Consider the following 10,088-nt stretch of genomic DNA (forward strand, 5'->3'; position numbering starts at 1 on the left):
ACCAACAGGTCGATCGCGATCGACTGGTCGATCTTCAAAGCCTTCACTGTCGAAGTTCATGCTCTGGTTGGTTGGTTGTTTTAACAAGCTTTTTAGACCTAGCTCTGGCTTGTTGATTTGAATCATGCATAGTTAATTTTACAAACTCCAATTGGTTATTTGATATGCTGAGGTCTATGCTGAGGCTGCATGCAGTTGTGGGTGGTACAGGCGGTAGCCTTGCCAAAACGTGGCAACCTGGAGCGCCATCATGCTAGCACCCATGCTAAATTCAAAGACTCATATCCACTCAACAGGGCATTAAGATCAAAAAGAATTCATGAACTGAAAAGACGACTAAAAGCACAGCAGTCGCTTTTCATCGCGCCTACAGCAAAGAGCAAGGCAGCTACAGAAACGTCCTTCCGAGTTAGCCATATTTTGGCTAAGCACAAAAAACATTTACGGATGGTGAGTTGATCAAAGAACCAATGAGCCTTGCAGCTGAAGTCTTGTTTGCTGATTTTAAAAACAGAGGACATAAAAACAAGGATAAGAAGTGTACCACTTGGTGCACCTACTGTAGCCAGACGAGTCGAGTCATTGTCCGAAGATGTATCCCAGCAAGTATTAAAAGACTTCTCTTTCTCGGAATACTTTTCATTTCAATTTGACCTCACAGACAAAACCGCTTTTCATCCTGAACAATTCTGCGCCCATTTGAACAAACACATCAGAATTTGGCGCTCGATTTGTGGAGGTACAAGACATGGGGCAAGTAGTTGGTTTTGTATCAAACCCTTTCCTCAGCATTGACATTGAACAGCTGTCAGTTAAAATGCAGGAGGTGTTTACATTACCTATGGGCGTTGACATGGAGATTATTGAAATGCAAAGCAACATTGAATTGAAGGCCAGAGCAAATTCGGCCACCGAAAATTTTCGGCCGAAAATGGCCCAAAAGTGCATTTTCTGTTTTCGGCCGAAACACTTTTGTCACCGAAACAACAAGGCCGAAACAGAACGTTGTGATGATGACGCAAGCAAAAAACCGCGAACAACACTCGGGCCAACATGTCTGCGGTGTGGACGCAATTCACTGTGTCTGAAAAAGAACAACGAATAGCAATTTGCAATACGTGTAAAGCCGAAATTTCTAGAGGGGGTATATCTGCAAAGAGTTTTTCCACGTCGGGTTTAATTCATCATCTTAAATCAAAACATCCCGATCGCTATTCTGAATTTGAGAAAAACGCGGCACAGAAAAGGAAAGCCATTCCGAGCACACCGACTCCGTCTGTGGCAGACGTTTTTGAAAAGGCCAAAAAGTTTCCCAGTGATGGTGCCAAGGCTAAGGGCATTACACAAAAAATGATGGAATTCATTGCCTTAGATGATCAGCCGTTCTCTGTTGTAGAGGACGTGGGATTTCGTAGGCTGATAGAGCACATTGAGCCCCGTTATGCCATACCGAGCAGACGACATTTCTCAGACGTATGTTTACCTGAGCTGTTCAATGTTGTTGCAACTCACGTCCATGAGCTTATGGCATCTGATATTTCAGCAATCAGTTTCACGACCGATATATGGAGCTCAGACGTCAGCATCACGAGTATGCTCAGTCTAACTGCACAGTGGATCGACACAGATTTCAAGCTGCAAAAGATTCTGCTTAATTCACAAGAGTTTCGATGCACTTGACTTAAATGCACTTTGTTTTTTTATGAGAGAACATATTTAATTTTACAATATTTCAGCAGGCCAGTCAGTTTACAGGCCTGTACATTATTATTTCATGTAGGCTACACATGTGTGGTCAAGTTAAACATTTCATTTTATTTTATATTGTGCATAATGTCAGTTCTAAATAAATATTTTCATAATTTCGTGATTTATTTATTCTTTGAATTGCAACGCCTTGATTTTTAGTAAGGTTAGCACACAGTCATAGCCATAAATGCAATGGTACTAATAATTGGAATAATAATTTATTTCGGTGTTTCGGTTTTCGGCCTTGGTTTCCTCATTTTCGGTTTTCGGTTTCGGCCAAGAATTTTCATTTCGGTGCATCCCTACAAGAGACCAGGACTTTTGGTCTCTCGTGAGTAGAGAGAGGTATCCACTGATTGTATCATGCGCGCTTAAACTGAAGACCTACTTTGGCTCCACATACTTATGTGAAATGGCCTTTTCACAAATGAAAATAATACAATCCAAGTGTAGAACTCGTATGACTGACGCACATCTTACAGACTGCCTCAGACTGGCAATCACTAACTATCAACCAGATTTCAAAAGACTTACAGATAATGTGCAGTCACAGCAGTCTCATTAGTCAGGCTGATAGAGGAACTTGAGCATTGACAGATATTGTGCATTGAACAGAGAAACTAAATATGGATTGTGTGCATTGAACTGTAGGCTAATATCTGTAAATGTGAATATTATTAATTGAACTGATAACTGTGCAGAACTGTGTTTTTCTTTGTGTGTATGTATGCACGTACATTGAGCCTGTTGTAACAGAAATTGATTGCAAAAATAAATATGAGATGAACAGTCTTACTCCCAAGTGGGTTTTTTGAAAGATATCGGATTGGTAGATCTCGGCTTACAATTTGGAATAAAAAGTGATCTTGGGCTTGAAAAGGTTGGTTACCACTGCTCTAGTCCCTACACATCAACATGCTTAACTGGCTTTCCGTAGTCTTTTGTGTATCAGTAGGACATCATGTATACATCAGTCTCTCTGGTCACTTTTGGATTTACATTTAGGACCCAGACAATACCTCAAACGTGTAGAGTGTAGTGTAGAGCATGGTTTCAGACCTGCACAGGTTCAGGTGCTTGTTCAGTATTTTGTTTCTTGTTGCAAATGCTTTTTTCTTTTGACTGCTGTTGCAGTTTCTCAGTTTTTTTTTGGTGTGCTGCTGGAAAGGCGTTGTGTAATCACGTGGTCGCGCTCCTATTTCAGATGGCTCACTACGGCACCATGGGGGTGAAAAGTGTGCCAACACCACTGTCGTGCACCAGAGAGCTTCAGTCATGGCACCGACCAAGGACACAGGTATGTTTTGTCTGGATCCCTCAGATATAGCCATATATACTGTATAGTCTACTCAATAAAGATGTTTGAAATTGTAGCATTTAGACTCACATGACCAACACATCACTTAAGTGTATACATTTGCATGGAGTTTCCCTCTATTTCTTAAAGCAGCAGTTCCCTGAAGAGGATGTACATCTACAATATGACGAGTGTTGAATAATCCCGATATTCTCTGAAACTTGCAACGGCATTTTTGTTTTTGTGTCACTCCAGGGGATACATCCGGAACCCACGGATGAACTTGTGGTCGGAAGCCTGAGGCGCCTGGACGCAGCAGTGTGAAATCTACGCTGTATGGAGCCTATGCAGGTATGTTTTTTTAAGTATAGTTAAACATGGGCGTAATATGAGAACCTGCAGATAGTGCTGTAGATTAATTACACTGACACATGTAAAACATTTACTAATGAATGGTTCCTGTTACTTGTGTTTGTAGGACCCCTTCCTGACCCTGCAGTGCTGTCCTTAGGAGCCCACCTACGACACCTTCAACCGCAACCTGGAATATGCAAGATCTTATGTGGCCTGTCCGACCTAACTTTAGTGGACTCTAAATTTGGACCAGTCCCCCAAGGTTCAGTTCTTTCTTATCAGTGCCCATCAGCAGTTTCCCAAGAAATAATTAATCCTCCAGAAGCCCCCTCATTCCCTCAACTTCCTTTAATTGGCTATACATTAGAATGCTACCTACATTAGTTTGCTCCCATTTATCATCAGTGTTATCACATGCAGAGTTTAGAGGCCACCCATGAATTGGCAAGTATAATTGCAGAAGAAACACGGGGGCGATCCTACGTGGAAGGAAGTCCGACAGCCCTGTTTAACTTCCAGTAGGTTTGGTGAAGTGTTTAGTCTTAGAGGGGAGTCCTCTGCTCAGGCTCTCGCAGTGAGAATCATGAAGGGGATACGGCAAACACCTGCCATGAAAAGGGGGATTGACCTTGAGCCAGAGGTTTTACAGCAGTATAGTGACATGTTCAATGTCAATGTCGTTCCGTCTGGATTTGTTGTTCATCCTAATGTGTCTTACGTCGGTGCTAGCCCCATTGCCAAGGTATAGGATCCCACTGCAAATCCCCCTTTGGCTTAGCTGAAGTGAAATGTCCAAATGTAGACAGTATAGCGGACGTGACGCAAGTTTGTTGGTGGTATACAGACCATTTTTGGAGGAAAATATTGTGCTATTTACTCCACTACATTTATTTACAGCACCTAGTAACTTTTTATATAGTCGTATGACAACTTGGAGTACCTGTGTGATGATTCAAGAGTCAAGGGTTTTATTGTCATGTGCAGTAGCTACAGTGTAGTTATGGCAATGAAAATCTTAGGTCCCGAGCTCCTCCAACAATGCAACATATTATATATCGGACATAAGACAGAATAAGAAAATAAAAATAGTGCAAAATGAAACAGAGTAGGATAGATTTAAATAAAATCGTGCATGTTGCTTAACCAGTCAAGTATTTTACTTCTAATCAACCAAGTATTTTAAAAGGTTTTTAAGGCGGCTAAACAAGAGCAAACACTCAAATGTAAAGATTTCATATAATGCTTTACTACTAATATATCAAGTGTAGTGTACATAGACAATTGACAAGGGGCGAACTTAAGGGCATGAACCCAAACGCACGACTCGGGAGACAAGGGGTTTCAGGAAAAGTCCTTTTACTGGGTTGACCTTTTTACAATGGCTTTCATAAACAAAAAAAAACACACTTTCGAGGAAAAAACCTGAACTAAAGACTACGAAACAAAAACCACTCGTGAGTATACATGAGCCTGGGGCTAGATGTCGGACGTTCACGTATGACGAACTGGCACTGGACACTGACGAGGACAATATATACACAAGGCGAGGAGACACAGGTGGAAACAATCAGGACGGGGTAGACAATCACGAAAGAGGGAGACACACAGGGGGGGCAGGGAGCACAGAGACCTGAAACGAGAGACGGAATTAATCTTCAAAACAAAACTGGGAGGCACAAGACAAGAAAGGGACAGGACGGAAACTAATATAAATAAAACAACTTTATTTTCCGAGACATGAAAACAATTGACAAGGAAACACATTGGCAAACAATTTGGAAAGAACTTGTGATATATTTTGATTGTTATACTTCTATTCTTCTAATTAAGTAACGTTTTTCATTCAGGACTTGTAATTGAGTATTTGAAGACCATAGTATTTTCTCGTTTAGTAAAAAAGAGCAATATGATGTTGAAAGTAGATATGGCAATATGGCTTTTAGTCCTGCTGCATTTCTATATATTATAATGTGTCTTATTATCACTAATTGCTGAAAGTCATATCAATAATTTAATGTTATAGCTCATTGCAGTGGAGCTTATTCCATATATGTTTATACTGGGGTGATGTTTTAGTTTTTATAATAAAAAAAGACACATTAGAGTACTTTAGTGAACGATCTGTGCTTCCTCTGCTCCGGGCTGAGTGTATATCTGCCTGTCTGTCTCTCTCTGTCTCACCCTCGCTGATTATTCTCTCTTTATTTCAGCTCAGTGCGCTTTTGGACACCTATAATTGGCAATAAAAAAGATAAAGCGCTCTCTCCAGTCCGGTGAGGGTCATGTAATATAAAAAGCACAAAAGTCCGTAATTGTGAAATATTTCCCCTGCAGGGCCAACAGCTCTCTGGCAGCTCGGCCCGATAATGTACGCGAGAGGACACTCTCGCATTTAAAACAAACACCACCGGGGAGGGACGCGCATGATCTATTACCACCACACAGACACACGCACACGCACGCACGCACACGCACACACACACACACACACACTGCTGAGTATTTTCAGTAAATGCCATGTAGTGAAGTGTTTTATAATCTTTAGTTTTCCTTCAACTGTCAACACTTTTGCTCATGCTGACTTTTATTCCATTTCATTTTCAACATTTTACTTCTTTTAGCTTCCTATAAATAAAGTTTGATTGGTTAATTAAAGAGGCCCTATTATGCTTATTGTGAGTTCCCTTTCCTGTAGTGTGTTATATAGGTTTTAGTGCATGCAAATGGTCTACAAAGGCCATCCACACTCTACCTGAAATGCCTCTATTAAACTCCTTTGTTTTCCTCAGTAACCTGGTGACATCACTATGTAACACTCAAGCTTCTATTGGCTAGCTGCTCCTCTGACACATTTCACGTGAAAGGTGGGACATCTGTAAGCTGTTGACCAATCACAACAGAGCCGGCCAGCTAACCAATCAGAGCAGACTGGGCTCTGGTTTCACACAGAGGGGGAAAAGAGGTGCTGCAGCACAGGCAGTATGAGAAACATAAAGAGCTTTCTGAACATTAAAGCAGGGAGACATGTCCCAGTAGAGGCAGAACATACTCTGAAGTGCATTTGATTTGCTCGAAAGGTACCATATGAATAAAATGTGATTAAATACAATGAAACCTGTAATACTTTGTAAGCCTTTATAATAGCCTTCATGTAGAGAGTTATTCAATTCTACCTTGTGAATGTGAAAGAGACGCACACTGTATTATGACACATTGCTAATAATCCTAGAAGTTAAATATTACTTTAGTGGGTAAGGTAAGCTGGTAATGTAATTTTTTGCCCATTACTCAGGTAGACTATTTGTTTGCTCTGTCATGATGCATTAGCTGCTCAGCAAACCACATTTGCGATATGAAATATGCAAATATTAAATAACCAATGATTTATAATCACAATTTAAAAAAAGAATACTGTCATGTGAATGGTGTTTTCTGTGAAATATATAAGCATCATTAAATCTGAACCTGTCATTTTATATCAGCAGGTAATAGGACATTATGTTTAATAAATGATATCTGACTTATGATATACACTAATCTGAAAAACAAGATAAAACAAGTAACGTAAGTCAAAGGACTTCATGAAGTTACACAGAACTTTCCATGGCAGTATATTTCAATGAAAGCCACATCAATATGTATCTATTATCTTTATTTATGATTTAAATTACATCAATTCATCTTCTTGGAAAGCATTAGAGGAGGGCTGTTTTTATAGGCAAAAGGGACGTGGTTATACAAACAGAGGAAACACAAATGTAGAAAAATATCTGGCAGTGAGAGCAGAGAAAGTTAATATTTCAAATGACAATCTTTTACAGCCGCAAGGGAGCTCATATAAACTCAATTATCGTAACAGCAGCAATAAAATCAGATATTCACAGACTGCACAGAGGAACTGCGCGCATTAGTGGAGGGAGAAGTCAGTGGTGGATTAGAAAACACAACAGCAGGAAAATTACACCAGGTTTTACGCAGGCTTCAGTGGGTGGTAATGACTGTCCAACACTTTTGGTCCACACTGAAATTGCTCAACGTTTACAGGAGGGACTGGTATGAAATTGTGTCAAAAATATTCAACGATATTCAAGGATCATTTGTCAGGATCATGACACAATGACGCAGTTGTAGCTCCATTTTACTACGGAGGGCTTCATGTCTGGGATCAGGGTCTTCAGTGGAATAAAGCTTGAGCCGTGCAGGGATGGTGCCATCTTACTGTGTGTGTGTGTGTGTGTGTGTGTGTGTGTGTGTGTGTGTGTGTGTGTGTGTGTGTGTGTGTGTGTGTGTGTGTGTGTGTGTGTGTGTGTGTGTGTGTGTGTGTGTGTGTGTGGCCCTCAACTGCACCACACCACTCACTTTTTCAGCAAACTAGTCAGAAATGAATACTTCAGCTGTGGAGCCCTACTGACCAGCACAGGTGTTCCTCCTTCCCCTTAATTGGGTCTGTTACTTTCCGCTTGTGTGTGTGTGTGTGTGTGTGTGTGTGTGTGTGTGTGTGTGTGTGTGTGTGTGTGTGTGTGTGTGTGTGTGTGTGTGTGTGTGTGTGTGTGTGTGTGTGTGTGTGTGTGTGTGTGTGTGTGTGTGTGCCATGCAAGGTCATTTCTCTGGTCTTTCTTAGCTGCTGCACTGAGCAAGCATTCACAATACCAGGACCCTTAAACCAAAGCACCTAAATTGAATTCATCCGGCCATCATCATGTGTATAACTGTATTTACACCTGTGTTTTTCCTACATTCACCAGCAATAACATACAAAACCAAAACACAAAAGTCTCAGTAATCTGATAATAGTGTGTTATCTGATTTGGCTAGGGTTAAAGAGAGTCAATCATGCCACTAAATACTAATTCTGCACATCCATGGTCCATCTACACAGGGGATTTGACCTTATATCCTCAGGAGTGTGTGTGGGTGCAAAGCGGAGCTCAGCTGTAAACCATATGCTTGGTTACACCTTGTTAAGAGCAGGACAAACTCATAGACTGTAGAAGTAAACACAATACCTACTAACTACACCTTTACCATTTGCACTGATGCACATTTGTTGACGAATTGCTTTACATCATTCGTCTTCATATTGTTGCATGCTAGTTCAGTGCTAGCAAGAGTTGTTCCTATTTAAAATGAAGGTTAAATATATTGTTTAATATACAAAACAACAGGCTTTTTTTCACAGCAGATATTCCCACCTGTCGTAGGTGGAAAAGCACATGTCGATAATAACAGTGATTATGTTTAACTTTATTCCAGCTGCTTCAGTTTCAGGGTTTTGTTATTTTGCATGTTGGCTCGCTGTCAAACTGCGATAACTTACGGGGACACTTTAGAACCGAGTCATGCAATTCAAATGCAAATTGCTTTATTTTCCGTGGGGAGTTTTGTGCAGTGGACAAAATGGGACATGTAAAACATTAAAAAATCTAATTCAGACACAAAAGCTTAGGATAAAAACAGGACGACAAGCCGGGGGCAGGGATAGAGCAGCAGTGTGATACAGTGCTGGTTGTTTGTGTATGAGTCATTATTAAAATTGTATTAGTACCACCTGTGCTTTTCTTACAATAACAAGTCAAATGTCTGCTGTAGAAATGGCATTATGGGTGGCAAATGCTTAAATTTAGAAGTTAAAAAAGTACATACTAGGTCTTGAAAGTGAAATGACAGACAGTTTTGAGCGTTTTAATTCAAGTCTAAGACACAAAGTGAGCACATTTTTGGAAAATAAGGAAACATTTTTTGGTCCTTTCTTTTTTCAAAGCCTGTGAACGAGTTAAAACTTGATCTCAGGCTAATGTTTAAATTAGGTTTGCGTTAAGCATGGAGGGAATCCATTACATCAATTATGTAAAATAATGTGGTTTTTCTTTGTGTCTTTTACCTCAGGATGCTCGAGAGAAAGAAGACAGTTGGGGATTTGATTAACACTTCTGGATTGGCCTACCTTACATACTGTAGAGAAGGAAGAAGACCGGACAACTTTGCAACACAATTATCTAATTTCAACATTAAATTGCTTATCTTATTTATTGTCCAAGTTTTGCCTGCATTTTTCTTTGATTATGGATAAAAATCACAGGGAAACAAAGAAAGAAGTAGCCTGTTTTACTTAAAGATATTGAAATTATTATTATAAATTCACTTTAACAGCATCAAAATAAAGAGACACAAAAATGACAAATTCTTTCATCAAAACTTCAGATAAATCAGAGTTTAAAAAAAGGACTTCAATGAATTAAAGGCTGGTGAGTTGAGACTGTTTTCCACATCTGTCAGAAACGTTCACAGTTGTTATTTATAGCTTACCTTATCTGTCCCTGTTTCCTCTCCTCTCTCCCTCTGTCTCAGATACTGGGATCACAGCAGCTCAGAGCCAAATAACCAGCAGTCAGGAGAGGAACATGGAGAGGAACATGGAGAAGACCGAACCACCTCAGACAGACACGCAAAGACATGGTTTGATGTTCCCTGAGATCATATTTATAAACGGACCGGTCAGATCAATGTGATTCAGCAGAACTGAATCCTCAAACCACTGAAAGTCTGGAAAGTAATTGTTACATGTTTGGGATTACAGATAATTAAACACACAACAAATATCGTTTGTAATATGCAATAGAAAATTCTGTCCTTTCATTCATGCAAACGTTGCTGAACCTTTAAGAAAAGGAATTGCAATTCTCCATAC

The sequence above is a fragment of the Eleginops maclovinus genome, chromosome 3, assembly GCF_036324505.1.
Source record: "Eleginops maclovinus isolate JMC-PN-2008 ecotype Puerto Natales chromosome 3, JC_Emac_rtc_rv5, whole genome shotgun sequence".
Classification (NCBI taxonomy): domain Eukaryota; kingdom Metazoa; phylum Chordata; class Actinopteri; order Perciformes; family Eleginopidae; genus Eleginops; species Eleginops maclovinus.